This window comes from Oreochromis niloticus, linkage group LG6, assembly GCF_001858045.2.
Source record: "Oreochromis niloticus isolate F11D_XX linkage group LG6, O_niloticus_UMD_NMBU, whole genome shotgun sequence".
NCBI classification, from domain to species: Eukaryota; Metazoa; Chordata; class Actinopteri; order Cichliformes; family Cichlidae; genus Oreochromis; species Oreochromis niloticus.
In genome coordinates this window covers 19,709,555-19,736,602 of record NC_031971.2, presented here as the reverse complement: position 1 = coordinate 19,736,602, position 27,048 = coordinate 19,709,555, and the positions used below count along the sequence as shown (strand labels likewise).

Here is a 27,048-nt window from a genome sequence, read left to right as displayed (position 1 = left end):
TAAACGTAATTGTCACAAATTGTGAGAGCGGTGATTCTGCAGGTCACCAGCTAGTGTAAAGGAAAAAAGAGTAAAACAGAGACAAAATCTACATTGTAGATGAAAAATAATAGGAAAAAGGTTTTGTGTTTATTAGCCAAGAACAACTACAATCTCACTTTCTGCTTTTAAGAAAGGAGAGTTCACAAAAAACAGAGAGAGAGTTCTGTGTGTCGGTTAAGTAATGAGAATAATGATCAAAATGTCTCAGTGTGTCACTTGCAGGTGAGGAGCAGACCCGGATCAATTTCCCATATGGAGCAGTCGGAGGAAAGTTATAGTTTAACATCATTGGAAACATTCAGGCCAATTTCTGCAATTTCTGGCTAATTTATTTACAGCTCCATGTGTCCCTCATCCTCACAAGCGAGCTCTCACTCCTCCCAGAAGACAAGGAATGCGGTTCCAAAGAGCAATAACATGGCAGATAAAGAGACAGCAGCAAGTCCTGAGCAAAGAGACCCAGCAAGCAGCAGCAGTGTGGACAAACAGCAGTGGAGAAGAAGAGCAAACCATCATCCTGACTGATTGGATGAATGACACTGTGTTTCCAACAAGCTGCAAAGTCACTGTGCTTGTGAAAAGAACGTTTGAGGAAAACTGAGGAGACTGTTGGAGTTTGACATTTGCCACTTTCGGAGTAAAATGGCAAGAAGAGACAGTGGAACACAGGACAAAGCTGAAGAAGAACTGCCGGCTGTTGGACTGTTGAAGTGGGAGAGGACAACAGAGTGAGAGTAAGTAAGGACACAGAGGAATGCTGTTGTTTACTGTGGGAAATCAAAATTTGGGTTAGCAAACCTGGGGAAAAGAAAACTGACTGCTTAAGTGGAAAATTGTGAAGGAATCTGAAACACTGCAAAAAGAAACATATACAAAATCACACACACAAGCAGAACATGCATTAACCCTACTAACACAAACAAGAGAGCTCATGAAGATTAGGCAGCATCTCAAGCATGTGAGTCTGTTTATCATCTTGTCCAAGTCACCTCGTGTGATGCAAAGACCAGTGGACTCACAGCACATTGGTTAAGAAAGGATCAATGAATAGCAGAGAAGTGTGTAGGAAAGGCAGCTTTAAGAACATGCCCTGCTGGAGATGCAGCTCCACAGACATCGATTAAACCTGCCTAATAACACAAACACACATGCAATGAAAATCAGCTTATCTCTCATCAGTGTTAAAATAGTGTAAATTTAACAGAGACTTGTTATCAAATGCTGAATTTATCCAATGCTGACAGTTAACTCTCAAGGTTGCAGGACAACAGTTTAATTTTTGTGGGAAAAAAAAGATTCTGGTTTGACCAACCAGTGATCAGACAATAAATTTAGTTGTTAATATAGTAAATTGGGAGATGCTTTCTGCCTGATTGATGCAGCACAAGTAATTTACTGTGTGAGGGAAATTCCATTTTTGTGATGATATTTTGAACATGCATTTCTGTTGTCCTGTCATCTTAGTGGGTTAATAGCTGATATGCAAATTAGTTGATGGTTCTTAGATTAATGAAAGGTGATTGAATTTTAGTACGAGTGAATGGGATGTGTTGGAGTGGAGACTCTAAAACACTGAGTTTCCTGCTGTGATGTGCGAGTGAATCCTGCACCCAGATACACAACTCTGAATACATCAGAACAAACGTCTTTTGTGAAATGCATGACGACATGTTACATGTTTTATGATGACGGGGAAAAAGGAAAATTAAATAAAATTTGTGGTCTAAATGAGTAAAAAGTACAGTCCTGGGGATTAAAATTCATAGCTAATGAGACATGAGGCTTATGTTGTGTGTTGTGTGGCTGATGGTTGGTTTTGAATTAATCTAGCTGATGATTTTTCTTTTGTTGTGAAGTTGAGCCTGCCAATTAGTATGATGGTATGATAAACCATGCTAATGGTATGATTTACCCTCCTGAGATGAGGAGCATGTGTCATGACTTAACGAGGCCTTTTTATTTTGATACTTTCACAGTGCACTGAAAGTTTTGTTTGATGATCTTTGTTTGAGCAGATCTGCACGATTAGAACTGAAGCGCTATACGACACGTCGTCGAGAAAATTGTTGCAAGTGAGTTTCTCCAAAAAATTACAATGGGCTCTGGAGAAAGCCACTTATATGGGACAATTAGAAAATAGGTCCCTACCCAAAAAAGGATTAAGCGAGATAATCCCATATAAAGTTCTTCTTTTCTTTTTGAAATGACGTCATTTTGCTGAGAAGTGGAACTGAAAATGCGACAATAATTTCCACTGTCAGCAAAGAAAGAATGCATGAATGAATGAGTGAGAGAAAATAAAACTGACTGACTGGTAAAAGCGGACAGAAGCTGACAGACTGACTGACATCACCGTGCGAAGTTAACCCCCACCTGACAAAGGTGCAGACGAATCTATGTGTGTTTCTCTTTTTTGGAGCAGAAAGAGGACAACAACATTTGAGGTTGCGTGAGCTTTGGCCATACCGATTCAACCTTTTAAATGCCACTTTCTGTGTCTGTGCATCTACCAGGGGTGTTATTCACTACCTTGTGTTGCTCACAGAGGTAACTGTGAGAAAGTGTGTATACACCTGCGCAGCGCTAACTTTTCTACAGCATTACAGTTCTTCATGTGATTTGATCATGTGATTTATACCAGGATAGCTGGTTGATGTTTTCCTACTACAGGATTTCTGGGTTTACGTGTGAAGAAAACTGTGTTTACAGGTTATGAGTTGGTGATGCTGTTACACTGTGTTGTTGGGGAAATGTTAAAGGTTACTTTGATGATGTGAATAACATGTGAGACATTCCCTGTGTTGAAACTAGTGCCACTTCTGTCCACAGCTATGGTCTTTATGGTCTTTTTATAGCACCTCTGGACCCTGTCAATTTGTGCCTGACCTCCAGGATTGTCCATGTGTGTTGCTAATGTTTGTTTTTCTAAGAGTGCATGTAGAGGATTCAGCAGAAACGGACAAGTAACATGAGAAAGCAACTAAGAGATGCAGTGTTTATGGAATAGTTTGATATGGGGCTCATTAGCTGGCCACTACTGAGCTCCTAGTGTTAAATACATGGAGTGACTTTGCTTAAGGGAAGTCACCGATTACACTAATGTTAACTGAGTACATGGGATGATCCATGTCTGAGGCAAATTATGGCAATAATTGTAGTTTACTGATTTGAGAAAACCTGCACATGATTCTTGTCCTGTTGATGCTGAGTGCTTTATTGCTACTTATGATACAATTGTTTATAAGTGTGAAGTTTGATTTCACTTCCAGATCTTGTTTTCCAGGCCATGATGGTGTGTATGTAGGCTCCAGACAGAGCCAGGTTTTAAGCAAACTTAATATGCAAAACACACTAACATCTTTTACTGCAGGGTTACGGAGCTGCTCCGGGGGAGATGCCCTGATGTTGCCTGGGACATGATCTAGCTAACCTTTTTCTTTCAGACAGGAATCTGGTTTTGATGAGTTGACTCATGGGAGTGTCCATGCGTCAAGAGGAGGGGTCCAGAATTACATGAATTACATGAAACTATGTTTTCTATGTTTTCTAAACAATGTTTCTATGATTTTTGTGTGATTAACAGTTAGTCAACAGGTATTAAACCTATGCAAAGTGGTGCATCCATGTTCAGATGAGGCTTTGATGGTCCATAAATGAAGCTCACTGAACTAAAGAATGTGGTTTGATGATGATTGACATGCTTTCCAGATAGGTTTTTCCTCCTAGCAAGGAAATATAGGTGCAGCAGTTAAAGTATTGCTGAAAGGAATCTCCTGAGAAATCTTCTGAGGCCCAGTGAGAAGCAACCCATTCCAGGCATTGCTGACAGTCCAGGCAGTGGTTGAGGTCAAAGGTCGAGCTGTTTGGGGCCCATTGGGAGATCAGATTCCACAGCCACAGCAAGGACCATGAAGCTGCATTGGAATGAGAGCTGTGCCAAGGGGGCTTTCCAGAGGCCAACAGAGGAGATTGTGGACGACAGATGGGCACCTGAAGGATGAGGGGAGCGTGCCAAGCTCCACTGACAGAGCAGGGGGAGTTCAAGGATGGCATCATGATTCTGTGAAAAGCACAGGAACCAGAAGCTATGGTGGTGATGATAGCAGTTTCCTATGAACATCACCTAATGCTGTGTCACTATACTGTGCATACGATGGCACACTGAAGACTGCTGGGATCATAACAGCAGTAAGAGAACTGGATCCAGCACCCGTTCCACAGAGGGTTTTCCTGCAGAGGATGGACAATGGAGGAGTCATAAATATCCCCCACAGGACAGAGGCCTGAAGTGAGGTGATGGGGGTTGGCAGAGGCCATAAAACTCGAGTGCTGAAGAGGTCTGCAGCTTTCAAGATAGCTGAGACCCATGTTGACAAACGGCAAACTCAACTGGTATGTTTGAATGTCTATTCTACATACACTCTGGTCCTATGAACAGTGATGGAAACAACTGGAAGAGACCTTTATGACGCCCTGCAGAACTTAAACCACTCTGCAGAGAGACGTGCGATTTACATGTCTTGCAGAGGAGCACCATCAAGCTGGAGTGATCTTGAAAATGTTAATTTCTCTTTTGACAATTAATAATTCATTTGTTTGCTCATAGGATGCAGTTTACTATTGAATGAGATCAATGAGAACTTGGATAACTGCTAATACATTTGTCAAACTGTATACGTTTACATATGCTGAGTATAAAAATGGCTGCATTGACACTGTCAGACATGACGGGATCATAACTGGGGACTTTTCTAGCGTAATTGCCAAAAGGGGGGAAATGTTAGATTTGTATTGTGATTGTCATTTATGCTTAGAAATATTTACTCATATATGCTTAGAAGTATATAATCATTTGTAGATTGAAAGAATGTTTCATCCCAGGAGGTCTGTAACAACTCTGTGTAGCATGAAGAGGGGAGTGCGTTCACTCCTCTTCAGAGTGTTCTGGCATAGATCACACACCTCCTAGGAGAGGTCGTATCTTCTCTTGCTGATATATGGTATAGCAAACATACGTATATCTGTTTTAGGCTAAGAGCCTTTTGTTCAGATGTACCGCTAGACTCCTGGCACCAGCTTTGGGGAGTCTTCCTGGGGTTACATCTTGACCCCATACACACACACACACACAGATACACACACACACACACACACACACTCAGGGTATTCTTTGTTCACATGCATACCTATATAAGATGTCATATGTTAATGAACCTATGCATATTCATGTAACCACAATAAAAGAGCAGTGTTACGGGAGAGCGGACGAGAGCAACTGGGGTCAAGCGAAGGAACGGCGCCTGTCCAGTTCTCTCCCGTGCATGTGAAACATTAAGAATGTTGCCTACTCGTGTCTTGCTTGCTGTGTAATCACATTGCCTTCAACGTTCCAGCGAATAGGTTCAAGCTACAAACCTATCATATACCACGGAGTCAAGTACTTCTGATTTGAGGCCATGTTTTTCGCCAGAGCTACAGTATCCAGAGTCATACGTAGTGAGGAGGTAAAATTATTAACAAGATGATCGACCTGTGTTGGAGTAGCGTTCAGATAGCTGCTCTGCTCTATGTTGGTACAGGGCATTGAAGATGATAACAGTGGGTGGATTATATTCTTAAACTTAGTTACAGTGTTTTAGAAAGACACCTACTGTGGTGAAGTCTACTCCCCACTGCTGTGTAATCAATTGTTGTAAATTTAAATGTTATCAGGAAATGATCAAACAGGAGATGGTTTTCAGGAAGCACTGTTAAATGTTCACTTTCTATACCATATGTTAAAACAAGATCTAGAGTGTGATTAAAGTGGTGGGTGGGTTCTTTTACATTTTGAGAGAAGCCAATTGAGTCTAATAAGTCTAATTAAGTACCATGTTGAGGCTGTCATGTTTAGCATCTACATGGATGTTAAAATCACCCACAATAATTATTTTATCTGAGCTGAGCACTAAATCAGATAAAAAGTCAATCAGTCAGAAACTCTGTGTACGGCCCAGGTGGACGATAGATGATAACAAATAAGACTGTTTTTTGAGTTTTACAGCTGGGGTGGACAAGGCTAGGCATCAGGCTTTCAAATGAATTTAAAGTCTGTCTTGGTCTTTGGTTGATTAATAGGCTGGTGTGAAAAATTGCTGCCACACCACCCCCTCGGCCCGTGCTTCGAGATTTCTGGCAGTTAAAGTGACTTGGGGGTGTTGATTCATTTAATCTAACATAATCATCCTGCTGCAACCAGGTTTCTGTAAGGTAAAGTAAGTCAATTTGTTGATCAATTATTAAGTCATGTACTAACAGAGACCTGGAAGAGAGAGACCTAATGTTTAATAATCCACATTTCACTGTTTTACTCTTTGGTTCAGGTGTGGATACTGTATTGTTCTTTCTTTGTGATTTTTTATGTTTAAGTTTTTTATTGCTGGTTTTTGGTTTGTTTTTTGTCTGTTTGGGAGCTGACACAGTCTCAATGGAGATGGGTTTTTTGGGGGGTAACAGGAGGAGAGAAGCTGCAGAGAGGCATGTAAGACTGCAACTCTGCTTCCTGGTCCCAACCCTGGATAGTGAAGATATTTGTAGCTTATTTTGGGAGTTAGAAATGTGTGAGATAGAATGTAGAATAGTGTAGAGACACTGACACTGCCCTGGATGTAATAAAGTCCTGAACGTGTCATAAAATTAGGAGTAGACTTGTAGGAGACCTTCCCTCACCGCGAGCTGAAAAAAGTAAGACAAAGAGAAGTTATAGCTGAGTGTGTGTGTGAAGGTTCTCAGTCATCCAGATCATCGTAGTCAAAGGAGCTTGCAAAGAAAAGCATCTGGACTTCTTTAAGTTGCTTGAAGACGTTTCACCTCTCATCCGAGAAGGTGAAATGTCTCAAAACTGGATTATAGAGTTTGAGTTCCCTCCCCAGACACCTTAACGCCCACTCACATCCTGGGCCATCTGACCTCAGGAATTCGCATGACAAGGTGGGGCCAGGTTTCACAATGAGCTCACCCGAAACCCTGGCTGATTGGGACCCACACCCGCTTTCACACCTTAGCTCAGGTGATGATCACCCTGATGTTGTCCCTCTTTGGGGGGGAAACTCCCACTGGGTTTAAATCTGGGACTCTCGGCCATTTGACCGTAGAACTGAAGAAGCTTCTCGGATGAGAGGTGAAACATCTTCAAGCAGCTTAAAGAAGTCCAGACGCTTTTCTTTGCAAGCTCCTTTGATTATAGCTGAGTGGAAATTCCCCAGGGGATGCCTGGGTGAGGGTCTCAGTGTTTGTAACCTGATAATTGTGGTCTGGAGGGGAGATGGACTTTTATGACCGGCAGGGAGTCACGTACACAGGGGTACCTACATATGTATACACATACACACACACAGGTACACACACACGTAGGCACTCATGTGCACCCACATACACACACATGAATATAGTGTTTTAGTTTATGGCACATCATATAGGGCTTAGAAGGGGGATAACTTCTACAAAACTGGGTCTAACGGACAAAGGAGTTGAGATCTGCAGAGGAATTCCGGGGTCCTGTACATCTCCCTTCTAGAAGCTGTATCAATAAGTGTCGATGAATAAAAGTGTTGTGAATTGACTACTGAGTCCCGGTGTTGTCTCTGGACGCCTGAGGAATCCACAAACTGGGGTGAAGCTGTTTAGAGGTAACAATAGTCATATTTTGGGGGGTTTAATAAATTGGTCCATATTTGTAGAAATGAGAGCTGCTCCATCTAAAGTGAGATGAATGCTGTCTCTCCTAGCAAGACCAGGTTTCCTCCAGAAAATTTCCCAATTATCTATGAAGCCCACATTGTTCTTTGAACACCACTCAGGCAGTCAGCAATTTAAGAAGAACATGCGGCTAAACATGTCACTCCTAGTCTGATTGGGGCGGGGACCAGAGAAAACTACAGAGTCCGACATTGTTTTGGCAAAGTTACACACCGATACAATTTTGATTTTAGTGACCTCCAATTGACGTAACCGGGTGTCATTACTGCCGACGTCAATTATAATTTTACTGAATTTATGTTTACCCTTAGCCAACAGTTTTAAATTTCCCTCAATGTTGCCTGCCCTGTAAGACAATTGACTATGGTTGCTGGTGTCTCTAGCTTCACATGTCTCAGAACAGAATCGCCAATTACCAGAGTTTGACCCCCGGCGGGTGTGTCGCCGAGTGGGGAAAATGGTTAGACATATGAACAGGTTGGTGGTGTACCTGGGGCTTCTGTTTAAGACTATGCCTTCTCCTGACCATCACCAAGCCAGCCTCTTTCCCCAGCTGCTTGGGGTCTGCCGGGGGACAGCTAGCAGGGCCTACGCTATCTTCGCCTGCACTGCCTACAGGGGCCTGGCTAGCTACAGGTGAATCGAGGGTGCGAAGCCGAGTCTCCAATTCAGTAATCGTGGCCTCCAGAGCTGCAAATATGTTACATTTGTTACAAGTATCATTACTGCTAAAGGAGGCCGAGGAGTAACTAAATATCTGACACAATGAGCAGGAAAGTGCAGGAGGGACAGGTGAAGAGGCCATGCTGCTACCGAGTTGGCTACGAGCTAAGCTAAGCTAGCGGAACAGTAAAGACACAGTGAGTAAATTTGGCTATAAATTAGGGAGTGAGTACACAGAGAGTGTGCTTCGGATGAAGCACATAAAGATTATACTACAAAAACAGAAGTTATCTAAAAGTTTTTAATTAAATTGCCATGCAGATAAGCTAGTCATAAACATCACCGTGTGGTGGAACAGGAACTGGAAGTGCTACTGTACCGCAAAGAGAGCAAACACCAAGTGACAGCGCCACCTAAAGGAGTGTCAGGCGTGAATCCAAAGATACACTTACTGGATCGGCATTGTTTATAAGTCCCCCCCCCCAAAAAGGAAATAGATATGGCAAATATGACACAAATGAAAATACAAATACATTTATATGAAAATTAACACTGAATGTTTTTTAAAACATTTCATCACAAGGTTCAACAGCAATCCATTTTGAAATTTTTGGCAATTCATCATTCAACCTGATATGATTATGCTGCACTCATTTCATCACAAGTATCAGAAATAATGCAGTTTAATAGATTTGTCCAATACCCAAATGTTAACATTAATCTTCATATGACCAGAAAACACTACATATTACCACTGTAATGTAGATCTCCACCCTGTAGTGTTTGGAAACTGGTAAACAGATGGAAATTCCTTGCTATGATTACAAATCAGGAGATTTCCCAGCTTAGGCAATTAACAGACAACACCCAGTGTGACATAACACTTAAACGCTAATCAATTAAAAGAACAGGAAAAGTGGGTCCTTGCGTGTGGAATCTGCTGTGTTTTTGAACTGCACTGAAGTTAGAGCTATACCACAGAGCTGACTAAACAACAAAACCAGCCAGGTCATAAGCTCACATTTTGCTAGGATTAGGTTCAAGTGCCCTATCACACCACATATATCACACTTTTCCACTGATAAACAGTTTCATTACATTCTCACATTGTATGAGAGTTTATTTGTCAAGTGGCTGAGTCCAACACTGCTACAGCAACTTCAGAGAAAGTTTCACTAATGCTGGCTAACATCAGTTAACAGCTAAAATCAGCAGCAGTTACAAAGACAAAAGTTCAGGATATCTTCAACAACCCACCGCAGTATCGCTGTCATCACACAGAAGTGAGCTTCATAAAGTTGTATCGGACTAGTTGCGTCTAACTTTTGGTAAAATCTTCTTTGGACTGATGAGACAAAAGTTGACCTATTTGAGAGGTTTGAGGCATTAGGCTAGTCCCTTTGGTGCAAAACTAAAACAGTGACAGTGATAAAACAGTGACAGTGATAGTGACTTCTTTTCTCTCTACCATAAAATCCTGAAGGAGAAAGTTATCAGTTCACGTCGTCAAACTCCACTGATTTCATTAAAGAATGCCCCAGGCAAGACAGGAGAGTAGGACAACTACTTTTTTTAAGTGAAAGTCCTTAGTGATTGCTTAGGTGTTACGAGCATCGGAACAGCTGAGAAGCATTTTCTCTAAACACTGCGCTCTCCTACTCTAAACGCTACATCAAGATGAACAGATTCAGTTTTTGGACTTCCTTACCAGGATGATTGAGCATGCATCAAGATACTTTACAAAGCTTGTTAGACACTGTGAAACACATCATGAGGATCCCTGGATGTTAGACGATAACTAAAGATGGTCATGGATACTTGCATTTTCTTTTTAATTCTTTTAATTGAAACTGCAGTGGTAATACACAAAGCATTATTATATAGATATAAAGATAGAGAGGACATAGTGACCATTCTTCATATATTTTTACGTGTATAGACAATTGTACTTTAAGGAACATTCACAAACATATTTTAGTTTTGTATGTGAATCATACCTGGCAAATCTCATATCCCTGTGGTGCAGCAACAAGAGTGGCTCTTGCATACACAACAGACCACAAATCCCCAGTATTATTCTATGAAATACAACATTTCTTCACGTTCAAGACCTCCAGGACAAAAAAAAAATATCACTGAATGCTGACTGGAAGACTGGTACTTAACCCTTTAGTTTTAAGTATCTCAGACCAAAATTGACATCAAGTAAGGACAATGTACGCCACAGTTTCACATTTGAATGTTAGACAAACCAACCATGGTATATAATTTCTGACAGAAATCATAACTACTATGAGCTAGGTGTAATCAGGTATGTCCCTGATTATTACCCAATGGTGTTTCTCCATATTAAGATTTGGATGTTGACTAAGAATTACAATTTCCCAACAGTTATGCTAATGAGATTAAATCATCACTTGCAACTGTGTATAAAAAGCTCCACTGTCAGTACAACATTATCACAATCATCCACATCTCTGAGACAGTCTGCTCAAGTTGTGAAGACGTGAAGGTAAAATTTCTCATCAATCTCTTACTCCTTCTCTGTTTTCAGTATAATGTTGGTGGAATGGTAATTTTGCTGATGGTTTTGACCACATCTCATCAGAATCATTGTTAACAGGTGAAATCACTAAAACCATGATCAAGGTTGTGTTTCTGCTTGGATGCCTGCTGAGCCTTGCTCTGGCAAATCCTGTAAGTGTAATATGACTGAATACTGTACTAGTGATGTTATCTGTAATATAGGAATATATCTTGTACTGTGTGTGCAATTGTGTTACCACAGACTGTATCAGTGTTCCTGTACGTTCATATCCAAACAACACATTTGCATGTTTCTTTTTTAAACAGAATGACTCAGCACATGAGCGTGATGCACGTTCTTCATCTAGGGAAGGGGTGAGTCTCATGTTTGTCTTTCTACGTTTGAACATTAGACACACTGGACTCTCCGATAAGATCATATCAACAGAAAGAAATTCAACAGAGAATGCATTATCCCATGTAATAATATTTATTACTGATTTTCTTGCAGACCACTGGGACTACCACAAATTCTCTTGCCCTGCTAACAGCTCTTCTACAGAATCCAACACTTCTGCAGAATCCAACGCTCCTTGCAGCGCTTCTTGCCGCTCTACGATAAGCTGCTCCTTCACCAACAGCTACTACTGTTACAAAGAATGAATTGAAAATGAACCAACAATGAATAAAAACCCATGTTGAATGGCATTGTTGTTTTTCATAATTTATTCACACAGATTATTGAAAATCTCCACTTATTTTTGAATGACTTGGTCTTATAGAGAGTTTAAAAAAGCTTGCATGATTCATAGGCCAGTGATGTGGCTCAACAGAAAAACAAAAATCTTTTGAAATTCTGAATTATTTTCAGAAAGCAGACCATTTTCAATGAAAAATGTCTTACTCTCTACTCTTGCTCAGCTGATTAATGTGTCACAGTGCAAAAACACATTGAAAAAGGGGTGGCTGGAGCTTAGGAGGTAGCACAGGTCATCTACTGATTAGGAAGGCTAGTGGTTTAATCCCTGGCTTCCCCAGTCTGCATGCAAAATACTTGGCCCAAGTTAGTAACCCCAAGTTACTCTGATGCATCCACTGGAGTATGAATGTGTGTGAATGTTAACTAGGGACGTTAATATGGTTGAATGTGGCATGTTGTATAAAGCAGGGAAAGTAAAAATGCACTATATAAGAATCAGTCCACTTACCAAAGCAATACAGCAGCTATTAAAGACAAAACTGAAGATAAAGAGAACCAAAGAGAAGCAGCAACCGAAGACTCTGTAGTAAATGCTAAGAAGAACATCTGAAGGGAGGAAACACAGTATTCGTGATGTTCATGGTGTATAGACTTAAGTATTTCAGTCAAAGCATAAAAAAATGATGTTTGTATATAAAATGATGTCAGGCCATCCAATTACTACTGAGCTGCTGAAAATTGGGCACCAAAGATAAAAATGTTTGTAATACTTAAACAGTTGATGCCATACTTTTGTAAAGACCCACCCACATTAAAGGTGAACATCTGCAATTCTGCAATATTATCTCAATTGTTTGATTTAAAATTGGCAAAATCTGTGTAAAAAAACTTATGCCTAACCATACAATACAATGGTGTTTGTGAAAAACAAACAGAAAAAACCCCCAACACATTTTGAGTCTAACTGATGTTCACTGATTAACTTTATTTGGCAGCTACTAAACACAACAGTGATCAGAAAGTCAAAAGTCAAGATTCAGTTTAGAAAAGAGAAAAACAAATGCAAAACAAGCAACATTGTGCTGGCGTCATAAATGCAATGCTGGCTTAAAACCACTCATTGGTTTTTTAGTTTCCTTTATGATTTCAGGGAGTTATAGTGGGTGCAGCTGTTGTAATAGTTGTAGCAAGTGCTTGTAGGAAGGCAGAGAGAAGCTGCTAAAGGGGGTTGTTGTTGTTGTTGGTCATCTGTAGAGAGAAAAATATCCATTTTACAGAACATTTTACAGAAAGTGATGTTCAATAACATGAATAGATAAGTTGAGAAAAAGATAAGATACAATAAGATGTACTAAAATGACACATTCATCCAAGCAAATAAAAATTATCCTTCAAAATCCATGCACAAAAAATACTGAGAGTAAAAATGTTATTTGTACAGCTGCAGCAGACTGTCTCTGTCATGGCTGCGGAGGCAGACGTATGGGATTTTAGAAGAATGGGGACCCAAATGCTGACATGGATGCGGGAGAATGTTTTGAACAGAAGGCGAGCTTTTATTTATGGATGATAAATACTGCAAACAGGTGGAACAGAGAAAACTAACAAAACCTAAACTAGGGAAAACTAACCATAAACATATAACCTGAAGGTGGACCAGAACCAAGGGATGAGGAACCAGGAAACACAGAAAAGCTGACGGAGAGAACGCTGAGGCAATACAGGGAAGACATGCAGAGGTAACACAGGAGGGAGACAGGGAGGAAGGAAAACTGAATACAATGACATAAGACACAGACCTTCAAAGTAAAACAGGAAACATGGCGACTGAACACAAGCTACGTAAACTTAACAAAGAGACCGGGGAGACAAAGAACATAGGAACGTGAAACGTGGGATGGGAGGGCATTGAGCAGACAACACAGAACACAGGGAAGCCAAATAACAAAACCTAAGAACTAGAACTCAGGAAATGCTAGGGAGCTAGAAATACTAGGACAGAAACCAAAACACTAACAGTGAAAACCATGAATAACAAATAATCAAGAAACACAAATTAAACAGATACAAAACACTGGGTCACCGACCCAGGACTGTGACAGTCTCAGAGAGAAGGAGGTTGTTGTAGTGACATTCTGAATGTTCAGTGCAGGAAGCATCCAAGCAGAAATACCTTCAGCATGGTTTCAGTTATTATACCTGTTGAAAAAACAAAAATATTAAAGAAAATAAGATAGCAAAATGACAAATACATCAAACTGAAAAAACAAAAAAAACAATTATCTTTCACAATCCTTACACAAGAAATGCTGAGAGTAAAGATTTAATTACCTTAAGTTTTAAGGCTGCAGCAGACTGTCTCAGAGAGAAGGAGGTTGTTGTAGTGGGGTTCTGGATGTTCTTGATGAAATAATACAGGTCAATAGATTTGTCCAATACTTCAATGTAAACATTAATCTTTATATCTGTCACGGTCCTGGGTCATTTGACCCAGCATTTTCAGTTTCTTGTATTTTGGTATTTATCTGTATTATGGTTTATGTTCTGATTGTTTAGTTATCCTGTTTTGAATACTATAATTCTATGTTTCAGTTTATTCTGGTTTAGGGCTTTGTTCTTAGGGTTTGTGTCTTGTGCCTTCGTGTTTAGTGTAGCTTTAGTTCAGTGTCAAGTCTGCGTCTTTGTGAACTGTTTCTTGTTTCCTGTTTTACTTTGAAGGTCCATGTCTTACGTCATTGTATTCAGATTGCTTGCCCCCGTCTTATCAGGCTCATCAGTTCCAGCTGTGTTCCCCACATGTGTGTAAGCTCCCTGTGTTTTTCAGTGTGTATTTAAGTCGTGCTTACTTGTGTGCTGATTGCTGGTCCATCTGTGTATCTACCGTGTGCTCTCCCTGCTGCCAACCTTCATGTGCCTTCGCCCACCTTCCTTCATGTTCTGGTTTGCTGTTTTGTAATTTAGTTTCTCCCAGTTTAGTTTATCTTTAGTTCTGTTTCGCCATTCTGTCCTTGTGTTTTATTTTGCAATAAACCTCCTTTGCATCTCAGCGAATGCCTGCTCTTGGGTCCTCATTTATTACTCCACACGGCTCACCCCGTTTTCCGTGACAATATCAGTGTTTGCCAACCACTGGAGAAATGATCAGGCGTGCCCTGGAAGATTATTTGGTTCCACCTGATTAGTACTCTAAGCAATGGGCATGAGTAACCGGCAGAACAATTACTTTTTCTTCCACTAGAGGGCAGTACAACTACCTGCTCTAATTAAATAGGTTGCCAACTCCCAGTAAAACAGAAGGACAGGAAGAAAAAATTACATAATATTCATGTTGTGAGACCACGCAGGGCGTAATACCAGTAGATGAATACTTGAAAAGAAAAAGTAGTCAATCTGACCTGGGTTCTGGAGAAAATTCCGACCAAGATGAAGGCCATAACATGACTAGTGGTCAGAATGAGGCAAAAAGGTATATTGGGGACAAACCGAATCATTTCCACTACGGGTGCTCCAGGGTAAAATTATCAATATGCTTTTTGCAACATTTTGTTTGGTGGTGTGCTGTGTGATTTTTCCAATGTGAAATATTGGCCATGGCTCCAAAAGTTTGGGAAACACTGCTTCATATAACTAGAAAGAAATGCATATTACCACTGTAATGTAGGTGTCCACCCTATAGTGTTTGCAAACTGGTAAACAGATGGAAATATCTTGCTATGATTACAAATCAGGAGCTTTAGTGGCTTAAGCAGTTAACAGACAACACCCAGTCTGACATCCTGTTTTTTTTTTTTTTTTAACGATTTGCTGTTATAGGACAAAGGTACATTAAGTTTATTTAATAGATAAGAAGACAAAAATCAATTAAAAGAACATCAAGAGCAGGTCCTGGTTTATGGAATCTGCTCGCTATTGTTATCACTCTCGTAATCTCTCTCTCTCTCACTGCCGTCATCTCCAAAATTTTCAGGGGTTCCTAAACAACCAAATATCACATGTTGCCATATAATCTTTTGATTGGTTGACAGGATACAAGTCAGCAGCTTGTTGCTATTTAAATGTGCTGTAGCAAAAGGATTTAATCAGGTGTGTCCTTAAATATTGCCTAATTGTGTTTCCTCTTATATTAAGATGAGGATGTTTTCTAAGAATTACATTTTCCCAACAGTTACGCAAATGAGGTTAAATCATCACTTGCAACTGTGTATAAAAAGCTCCGCTGTCAGTACTGCATTACCACAATCATCCACATCTCTGAGACAGTCTGCTGAAGTTGTGAAGACCTGACGGTAACATTTCTCATCAATCTTTTATTGCTCCTGTATTTTCAGTATAATGTTGGTGGAATGGTGATTTTGCTGATGGTTTTGACCACATCTAATCAGAATTATTGTTAACAGGTGAAATCACTAAAACCATGATCAAGGTTGTGTTTCTGCTTGGATGCCTGCTGAGCCTTGCTCTGGCAAATCCTGTAAGTGTAATATGACTGAATACTGTACTAGTGATGTTATCTGTAATATAGGAATATATCTTGTACTGTGTGTGCAATTGTGTTACTACAGACTGTATCAGTGTTCCTGTACGTTCATATCCAAACAACACATTTGCATGTTTCTTTTTTAAACAGAATGACTCAGCACATGAGCGTGATGCACGTTCTTCATCTAGGGAAGGGGTGAGTCTCATGTTTGTCTTTCTACGTTTGAACATTAGGCACACTGGACTCTCCGATATGATCATATCCACAGAAAGCCATTCAACAGAGAATGCATTATCCCATGTAATAATATTTATTACTGATTTTCTTGCAGACTACTGGGACTACCACAAATTCTCTTGCCCTGCTAACAGCTCTTCTACAGAATCCAACACTTCTGCAGAATCCAACGCTCCTTGCAGCGCTTCTTGCCGCTCTACGATAAGCTGCTCCTTCACCAACAGCTACTACTGTTACAAAGAATGAATTGAAAATGAGCCAACAATGAATAAAAACCTATGTTGAATGGCATTGTTGTTTTTCATAATTTATTCACACAGATTATTGAAAATCTCCACTTATTTTTGAATGACTTGGTCTTATAGAGAGTTTAAAAAAGCTTGCATGATTCATAGGCCAGTGTTGTGGCTCAACAGAAAAACAAAAATCTTTTGAAATTCTGAATTATTTTCAGAAAGCAGACCATTTTCAATGAAAAATGTCTTACTCTCTACTCTTGCTCAGCTGATTAATGTGTCACAGTGCAAAAACACATTGAAAAAGGGGTGGCTGGAGCTTAGGAGGTAGCACAGGTCATCTACTGATTAGGAAGGCTAGTGGTTTAATCCCTGGCTTCCCCAGTCTGCATGCAAAATACTTGGCCCAAGTTAGTAACCCCAAGTTACTCTGATGCATCCACTGGAGTATGAATGTGTGTGAATGTTAACTAGGGACGTTAATATGGTTGAATGTGGCATGTTGTATAAAGCAGGGAAAGTAAAAATGCACTATATAAGAATCAGTCCACTTACCAAAGCAATACAGCAGCTATTAAAGACAAAACTGAAGATAAAGAGAACCAAAGAGAAGCAGCAACCGAAGACTCTGTAGTAAATGCCAAGAAGAACATCTGAAGGGAGGAAACACAGTATTTGTGATGTTCATGGTGTATAGACTTAAGTATTTCAGTCAAAGCATAAAAAAATGATGTTTGTATATAAAATGATGTCAGGCCATCCAATTACTACTGAGCTGCTGAAAATTGGGCACCAAAGATAAAAATGTTTGTAATACTTAAACAGTTGATGCCATATTTTTGTAAAGACCCACCCACATTAAAGGTGAACATCTGCAATTCTGCAATATTATCTCAGTTGTTTGATTTAAAATTGGCAAAATCTGTGTAAAAAAAACTTGTGCCTAACCATACAATACAATGGTGTTTGTGAAAAACAAACAGAAAAAACCCCCAACACATTTTGAGTCTAACTGATTTTCACTGATTAACTTTATTTGGCAGCTACTAAACACAACAGTGATCAGAAAGTCAAAAGTCAAGATTCAGTTTAGAAAAGAGAAAAACTAATGCAAAACAAGCAACATTGTGCTGGCGTCATAAATGCAATGCTGGCTTAAAACCACTCATTGGTTTTTTAGTTTCCTTTATGATTTCAGGGAGTTATAGTGGGTGCAGCTGTTGTAATAGTTGTAGCAAGTGCTTGTAGGAAGGCAGAGAGAAGCTGCTAAAGGGGGATGTTGTTGTTGTTGGTCATCTGTAGAGAGAAAAATATCCATTTTACAGAACATTTTACAGAAAGTGATGTTCAATAACATGAATAGATAAGTTGAGAAAAAGATAAGATACAATAAGATGTACTAAAATGACACATTCATCCAAGCAAATAAAAATTATCCTTCAAAATCCATGCACAAAAAATACTGAGAGTAAAAATGTTATTTGTACAGCTGCAGCAGACTGTCTCTGTCATGGCTGCGGAGGCAGACGTATGGGATTTTAGAAGAATGGGGACCCAAATGCCGACATGGATGCGGGAGAATGTTTTGAACAGAAGGCGAGCTTTTATTTATGGATGATAAATACTGCAAACAGGTGGAACAGAGAAAACTAACAAAACCTAAACTAGGGAAAACTAACCATAAACATATAACCTGAAGGTGGACCAGAACCAAGGGATGAGGAACCAGGAAACACAGAAAAGCTGACGGAGAGAACGCTGAGGCAATACAGGGAAGACATGCAGAGGTAACACAGGAGGGAGACAGGGAGGAAGGAAAACTGAATACAATGACATAAGACACAGACCTTCAAAGTAAAACAGGAAACATGGCGACTGAACACAAGCTACGTAAACTTAACAAAGAGACCGGGGAGACAAAGAACATAGGAACGTGAAACGTGGGATGGGAGGGCAATGAGCAGACAACACAGAACACAGGGAAGCCAAATAACAAAACCTAAGAACTAGAACTCAGGAAATGCTAGGGAGCTAGAAATACTAGGACAGAAACCAAAACACTAACAGTGAAAACCATGAATAACAAATAATCAAGAAACACAAATTAAACAGATACAAAACACTGGGTCACCGACCCAGGACTGTGACAGTCTCAGAGAGAAGGAGGTTGTTGTAGTGACATTCTGAATGTTCAGTGCAGGAAGCATCCAAGCAGAAATACCTTCAGCATGGTTTCAGTTATTATACCTGTTGAAAAAACAAAAATATTAAAGAAAATAAGATAGCAAAATGACAAATACATCAAACTGAAAAAAACAACAAAAAAAACAATTATCTTTCACAATCCTTACACAAGAAATGCTGAGAGTAAAGATTTAATTACCTTAAGTTTTAAGGCTGCAGCAGACTGTGTCAGAGAGAAGGAGGTTGTTGTAGTGGTGTTCTGGATGCTCTTGATGAAATAATAAGGTCAATAGATTTGTCCAATACTTCAATGTAAACATTAGTCTTTATATCTGTCACGGTCCTGGGTCATTTGACCCAGCATTCTCAGTTTCTTGTATTTTGGTATTTATCTGTATTATGGTTTATGTTCTGATTGTTTAGTTATCCTGTTTTGAATACTATAATTCTATGTTTCAGTTTATTCTGGTTTAGGGTTTTGTTCTTAGGGTTTGTGTCTTGTGCCTTCGTGTTTAGTGTAGCTTTAGTTCAGTGTCAAGTCTGCGTCTTTGTGAACTGTTTCTTGTTTCCTGTTTTACTTTGAAGGTCCATGTCTTACGTCATTGTATTCAGTTTGCTTGCCCCCGTCTTATCAGGCTCATCAGTTCCAGCTGTGTTCCCCACATGTGCGTAAGCTCCCTGTGTTTTTCAGTGTGTATTTAAGTCGTGCTTACTTGTGTGCTGATTGCTGGTCCATCTGTGTATCTACCGTGTGTTCTCCCTGCTGCCAACCTTCATGTGCCTTCGCCCACCTTCCTTCATGTTCTGGTTTGCTGTTTTGTAATTTAGTTTCTCCCAGTTTAGTTTATCTTTAGTTCTGTTTCGCCATTCTGTCCTTGTGTTTTATTTTGCAATAAACCTCCTTCGCATCTCAGCGAATGCCTGCTCTTGGGTCCTCATTTATTACTCCACACGGCTCACCCCGTTTTCCGTGACAATATCAGTGTTTGCCAACCACTGGAGAAATGATCAGGCGTGCCCTGGAAGATTATTTGGTTCCACCTGATTAGTACTCTAAGCAATGGGCATGAGTAACCGGCAGAACAATTACTTTTTCTTCCACTAGAGGGCAGTACAACTACCTGCTCTAATTAAATAGGTTGCCAACTCCCAGTAAAACAGAAGGACAGGAAGAAAAAATTACATAATATTCATGTTGTGAGACCACGCAGGGCGTAATACCAGTAGATGAATACTTGAAAAGAAAAAGTAGTCAATCTGACCTGGGTTCTGGAGAAAATTCAGACTAAGATGAAGGCCATAACATGACTAGTGGTCAGAATGAGGCAAAAAGGTATATTGGGGACAAACCGAATCATTTCCACTACGGGTGCTCCAGGGAAAATTATCAATATGCTTTTTGCAACATTTTGTTTGGTGGTGTGCTGTGTGATTTTTCCAATGTGAAATATTGGCCATGGCTCCAAAAGTTTGGGAAACACTGCTTCATATAACTAGAAAGAAATGCATATTACCACTGTAATGTAGGTGTCCACCCTATAGTGTTTGCAAACTGGTAAACAGGTGGAAATATCTCGCTATGATTACAAATCAGGAGCTTTAGTGGCTTAAGCAGTTAACAGACAACACCCAGTCTGACATCCTGTTTTTTTTTTTTTTAACAATTTGCTGTTATAGGACAAAGGTACATTAAGTTTATTTAATAGATAAGAAGACAAAAATCAATTAAAAGAACATCAAGAGCAGGTCCTGGTTTATGGAATCTGCTCGCTATTGTTATCACTCTCATAATCTCTCTCTCTCTCACTGCCGTCATCTCAAAAATTTTCAGGGGTTCCTAAACAACCAAATATCACATGTTGCCATATAATCTTTTGATTGGTTGACAGGATACAAGTCAGCAGCTTGTTGCTATTTAAATGTGCTGTAGCAAAAGGATTTAATCAGGTGTGTCCTTAAATATTGCCTAATTGTGTTTCCTCTTATATTAAGATGAGGATGTTTTCTAAGAATTACATTTTCCCAACAGTTACGCAAATGAGGTTAAATCATCACTTGCAACTGTGTATAAAAAGCTCCGCTGTCAGTACAGCATTACCACAATCATCCACATCTCTGAGACAGTCTGCTAAAGTTGTGAAGACCTGACGGTAACATTTCTCACCAATCTTTTATTGCTCCTGTATTTTCAGTATAATGTTGGTGGAATGGTGATTTTGCTGATGGTTTTGACCACATCTCATCAGAATTATTGTTAACAGGTGAAATCACTGAAACCATGATCAAGGTTGTGTTTCTGCTTGGATGCCTGCTGAGCCTTGCTCTGGCAAATCCTGTAAGTGTAATATGACTGAAGACTGTACTAGTGATGTCATCTGTAGAATAGGAATATATCTTGCACTGTGTGTTGAATCGAGTCACCAGAAACTGTATCAGTGTTCCTGTACGGTCATATCCAAACAACACATTTGCATGTTTCTTTTTTAAACAGACTGACTCAGCACATGAGCGTGATGCACGTTCTTCATCTGGGGAGGGGGTGAGTCTCATGTTTGTCTTTCTACGTTTGAACATTAGGCACACTGGACTCTCCGATATGATCATATCCACAGAAAGCCATTCAACAGAGAATGCATTATCCCATGTAATAATATTTATTACTGATTTTCTTGCAGACTACTGGGATTACCACAAATTCTCTTGCCCTGCTAACAGCTCTTCTACAGAATCCAACACTTCTGCAGAATCCAACGCTCCTTGCAGCGCTTCTTGCCGCTCTACGATAAGCTGCTCCTTCACCAACAGCTACTACTGTTACAAAGAATGAATTGAAAATGAACCAACAATGAATAAAAACCCATGTTGAATGGCATTGTTGTTTTTCATAATTTATTCACACAGATTATTGAAAATCTCCACTTATTTTTGAATGACTTGGTCTTATAGAGAGTTTAAAAAAGCTTGCATGATTCATAGGCCAGTGTTGTGGCTCAACAGAAAAACAAAAATCTTTTGAAATTCTGAATTATTTTCAGAAAGCAGACCATTTTCAATGAAAAATGTCTTACTCTCTACTCTTGCTCAGCTGATTAATGTGTCACAGTGCAAAAACACATTGAAAAAGGGGTGGCTGGAGCTTAGGAGGTAGCACAAGTCATCTACTGATTAGGAAGGCTAGTGGTTTAATCCCTGGCTTCCCCAGTCTGCATGCAAAATACTTGGCCCAAGTTAGTAACCTGAAGTTACTCTGATGCATCCACTGGAGTATGAATGTGTGTGAATGTTAACTAGGGACGTTAATATGGTTGAATGTGGCATGTTGTATAAAGCAGGGAAAGTAAAAATGCACTATATAAGAATCAGTCCACTTACCAAAGCAATACAGCAGCTATTAAAGACAAAACTGAAGATAAAGAGAACCAAAGAGAAGCAGCAACCGAAGACTCTGTAGTAAATGCCAAGAAGAACATCTGAAGGGAGGAAACACAGTATTTGTGATGTTCATGGTGTATAGACTTAAGTATTTCAGTCAAAGCATAAAAAAATGATGTTTGTATATAAAATGATGTCAGGCCATCCAATTACTACTGAGCTGCTGAAAATTGGGCACCAAAGATAAAAATGTTTGTAATACTTAAACAGTTGATGCCATATTTTTGTAAAGACCCACCCACATTAAAGGTGAACATCTGCAATTCTGCAATATTATCTCAATTGTTTGATTTAAAATTGGCAAAATCTGTGTAAAAAAACTTATGCCTAACCATACAATACAATGGTGTTTGTGAAAAACAAACAGAAAAAACCCCCAACACATTTTGAGTCTAACTGATTTTCACTGATTAACTTTATTTGGCAGCTACTAAACACAACAGTGATCAGAAAGTCAAAAGTCAAGATTCAGTTTAGAAAAGAGAAAAACTAATGCAAAACAAGCAACATTGTGCTGGCGTCATAAATGCAATGCTGGCTTAAAACCACTCATTGGTTTTTTAGTTTCCTTTATGATTTCAGGGAGTTATAGTGGGTGCAGCTGTTGTAATAGTTGTAGCAAGTGCTTGTAGGAAGGCAGAGAGAAGCTGCTAAAGGGGGTTGTTGTTGTTGTTGGTCATCTGTAGAGAGAAAAATATCCATTTTACAGAACATTTTACAGAAAGTGATGTTCAATAACATGAATAGATAAGTTGAGAAAAAGATAAGATACAATAAGATGTACTAAAATGACACATTCATCCAAGCAAATAAAAATTATCCTTCAAAATCCATGCACAAAAAATACTGAGAGTAAAAATGTTATTTGTACAGCTGCAGCAGACTGTCTCTGTCATGGCTGCGGAGGCAGACGTATGGGATTTTAGAAGAATGGGGACCCAAATGCCGACATGGATGCGGGAGAATGTTTTGAACAGAAGGCGAGCTTTTATTTATGGATGATAAATACTGCAAACAGGTGGAACAGAGAAAACTAACAAAACCTAAACTAGGGAAAACTAACCATAAACATATAACCTGAAGGTGGACCAGAACCAAGGGATGAGGAACCAGGAAACACAGAAAAGCTGACGGAGAGAACGCTGAGGCAATACAGGGAAGACATGCAGAGGTAACACAGGAGGGAGACAGGGAGGAAGGAAAACTGAATACAATGACATAAGACACAGACCTTCAAAGTAAAACAGGAAACATGGCGACTGAACACAAGCTACGTAAACTTAACAAAGAGACCGGGGAGACAAAGAACATAGGAACGTGAAACGTGGGATGGGAGGGCAATGAGCAGACAACACAGAACACAGGGAAGCCAAATAACAAAACCTAAGAACTAGAACTCAGGAAATGCTAGGGAGCTAGAAATACTAGGACAGAAACCAAAACACTAACAGTGAAAACCATGAATAACAAATAATCAAGAAACACAAATTAAACAGATACAAAACACTGGGTCACCGACCCAGGACTGTGACAGTCTCAGAGAGAAGGAGGTTGTTGTAGTGACATTCTGAATGTTCAGTGCAGGAAGCATCCAAGCAGAAATACCTTCAGCATGGTTTCAGTTATTATACCTGTTGAAAAAACAAAAATATTAAAGAAAATAAGATAGCAAAATGACAAATACATCAAACTGAAAAAAAAAAACAAAAAAAACAATTATCTTTCACAATCCTTACACAAGAAATGCTGAGAGTAAAGATTTAATTACCTTAAGTTTTAAGGCTGCAGCAGACTGTGTCAGAGAGAAGGAGGTTGTTGTAGTGGGGTTCTGGATGTTCTTGATGAAATAATAAGGTCAATAGATTTGTCCAATACTTCAATGTAAACATTAGTCTTTATATCTGTCACGGTCCTGGGTCATTTGACCCAGCATTTTCAGTTTCTTGTATTTTGGTATTTATCTGTATTATGGTTTATGTTCTGATTGTTTAGTTATCCTGTTTTGAATACTATAATTCTATGTTTCAGTTTATTCTGGTTTAGGGTTTTGTTCTTAGGGTTTGTGTCTTGTGCCTTCGTGTTTAGTGTAGCTTTAGTTCAGTGTCAAGTCTGCGTCTTTGTGAACTGTTTCTTGTTTCCTGTTTTACTTTGAAGGTCCATGTCTTACGTCATTGTATTCAGTTTGCTTGCCCCCGTCTTATCAGGCTCATCAGTTCCAGCTGTGTTCCCCACATGTGCGTAAGCTCCCTGTGTTTTTCAGTGTGTATTTAAGTCGTGCTTACTTGTGTGCTGATTGCTGGTCCATCTGTGTATCTACCGTGTGTTCTCCCTGCTGCCAACCTTCATGTGCCTTCGCCCACCTTCCTTCATGTTCTGGTTTGCTGTTTTGTAATTTAGTTTCTCCCAGTTTAGTTTATCTTTAGTTCTGTTTCGCCATTCTGTCCTTGTGTTTTATTTTGCAATAAACCTCCTTCGCATCTCAGCGAATGCCTGCTCTTGGGTCCTCATTTATTACTCCACACGGCTCACCCCGTTTTCCGTGACAATATCAGTGTTTGCCAACCACTGGAGAAATGATCAGGCGTGCCCTGGAAGATTATTTGGTTCCACCTGATTAGTACTCTAAGCAATGGGCATTAGTAACCGGCAGAACAATTACTTTTTCTTCCACTAGAGGGCAGTACAACTACCTGCTCTAATTAAATAGGTTGCCAACTCCCAGTAAAACAGAAGGACAGGAAGAAAAAATTACATAATATTCATGTTGTGAGACCACGCAGGGCGTAATACCAGTAGATGAATACTTGAAAAGAAAAAGTAGTCAATCTGACCTGGGTTCTGGAGAAAATTCTGACCAAGATGAAGGCCATAACATGACTAGTGGTCAGAACGAGGCAAAAAGGTATATTGGGGACAAACCGAATCATTTCCACTACGGGTGCTCCAGGGAAAATTATCAATATGCTTTTTGTGACATTTTGGTTTGGTGGTGTGCTGTGTGATTTTTCCAATGTGAAATATGGACCGTGGCTCCCAAAATTTTTGAAACACTGCTTCATATAACTATAAAGCAATGCATATTACCACTGTAATGTAGGTGTCCACCCTATAGTGTTTGCAAACTGGTAAACAGATGGAAATATCTCGCTATGATTACAAATCAGGAGCTTTAGTGGCTTAAGCAGTTAACAGACAACACCCAGTCTGACATCCTTTTGATATTGCTCTCATAACCTCTCTCTCTCTCTCTCTCTCTCTCCCTCTCACTGCCGTCACCTCTAACCTTTTCAGGGGTTCCTAAACAACCAGATATCATGTGTTGCCATATAACTCTCTGATTGGTTGACAGGATACATTTTTTCACCAATAGGGAAAGGGGTGGCATTTTTTTCAATGTCCTTAGAAGATGCAGTTTTTTACAGTTTCTTCACACACTGAACGTGATGATAGTATTCAGAAAAAAGTATCCAGTTTTTTGTTTGTTAATCAAAACTCTTGTTTTAGTGGCCTATCAGTAAAATTTAAAAACTGGCACATAGTTTGAAATCGAAACTTTCAACAGCATGGAGTTGACATGGAGACTCAGCATTGCTGCAGCTTGTTGCTTTTTAAGTGTGCTTTACCAAAAGGATTTAATCAGGTGTGTTCTTAAATATTGCCTAATAGTGTTTCCTCTTATATTAAGATGAGAATGTTTTCTGAGAACTACAATTGCCCAACAGTTACGCAAATGAGGTTAAATCATCACTTGCAACTGTGTATAAAAAGCTCTGCTGTCAGTACAGCATTACCACAATTATCCACATCTCTGAGACAGTCTGCTGAAGTTGTGAAGACCTGACGGTAACATTTCTCATCAATCTCTTATTGCTTCTCTGTTTTCAGTGTAATGTTGGCGAAATGGTGATTTTGTAGATGGTTTGGACCACATCTCATCTGAAATATTGTTAACAGGTGAAATCACTGAAACCATGATTAAGGTTGTGTTTCTGCTTGGATGCCTGCTGAGCCTTGCTCTGGCAAATCCTGTAAGTGTAATATGACTGAAGACTGTACTAGTGATGTCATCTGTAATATAGAAATATATCTCACCAGAAACTGTATCAGTGTTCCTGTACGGTCATATCCAAACAACACATTTGCATGTTTCTTTTTTTAAACAGACTGACTCAGCACATGAGCGTGATGCACGTTCTTCATCTGGGGAGGGGGTGAGTCTCATGTTTGTCTTTCTAGGTTTGAACATTAGACACACTGGACTCTCCGATATGATCATATCCACAGAAAGCCATTCAACAGAGAATGCATTATCCCCATGTAATAATATTTATTACTGATTTTCTTGCAGACTTTTGGGACTACCACGAATTCTCTTGCCCTGCTAACAGCTCTTCTACAGAATCCAACACTTCTGCAGAATCCAACGCTCCTTGCAGCGCTTCTTGCCGCTCTACGATAAGCTGCTCCTTCACCAACAGCTACTACTGTTACAAAGAATGAATTGAAAATGAACCAACAATGAATAAAAACCTATGTTGAATGGCATTGTTGTTTTTCATAATTTATTCACACAGATTATTGAAAATCTCCACTTATTTTTGAATGACTTGGTCTTATAGAGTTTAAAAAAGCTTTGTACGATTCATAGGTCAGTGTTGTGGCTTAACAGAAAAACAAAAATCTTTTGAAATTCTGAATTATTTTCAGAAAGCAGACCATTTTCAATGAAAAATGTCTTACTCTCTACTCTTGCTCAGCTGATTAATGTGTCACAGTGCAAAAACACATTGAAAAAGGGGTGGCTGGAGCTT

The 27,048-nt window shown here is 39.5% G+C and overlaps 4 long non-coding RNA genes across 4 annotated transcripts; all 4 read left to right on the top strand.

The window, feature by feature from the left end:
- The first annotated feature begins 10,910 nt into the window (after window positions 1–10,910).
- Window positions 10,911–11,676, top strand: LOC102080003 (uncharacterized). Its single transcript, XR_002062364.2, has 4 exons — window positions 10,911–10,954; window positions 11,066–11,139; window positions 11,296–11,343; window positions 11,480–11,676. It is a non-coding gene; the product is annotated as an uncharacterized LOC102080003 (long non-coding RNA).
- A 4,160-nt stretch (window positions 11,677–15,836) lies between these two features.
- Window positions 15,837–16,676, top strand: LOC109202450 (uncharacterized). Its single transcript, XR_003220648.1, has 4 exons — window positions 15,837–15,954; window positions 16,066–16,139; window positions 16,296–16,343; window positions 16,480–16,676. It is a non-coding gene; the product is annotated as an uncharacterized LOC109202450 (long non-coding RNA).
- Window positions 16,677–20,741: 4,065 nt separating this feature from the next.
- LOC109202452 (uncharacterized) lies at window positions 20,742–21,677 on the top strand. The gene is made up of 4 exons (XR_002062367.2): window positions 20,742–20,955; window positions 21,067–21,140; window positions 21,297–21,344; window positions 21,481–21,677. It is a non-coding gene; the product is annotated as an uncharacterized LOC109202452 (long non-coding RNA).
- Window positions 21,678–26,000: 4,323 nt separating this feature from the next.
- Window positions 26,001–26,776, top strand: LOC102079938 (uncharacterized). Its single transcript, XR_002062366.2, has 4 exons — window positions 26,001–26,080; window positions 26,192–26,265; window positions 26,401–26,448; window positions 26,586–26,776. It is a non-coding gene; the product is annotated as an uncharacterized LOC102079938 (long non-coding RNA).
- The last annotated feature ends 272 nt before the right edge of the window (window positions 26,777–27,048 follow it).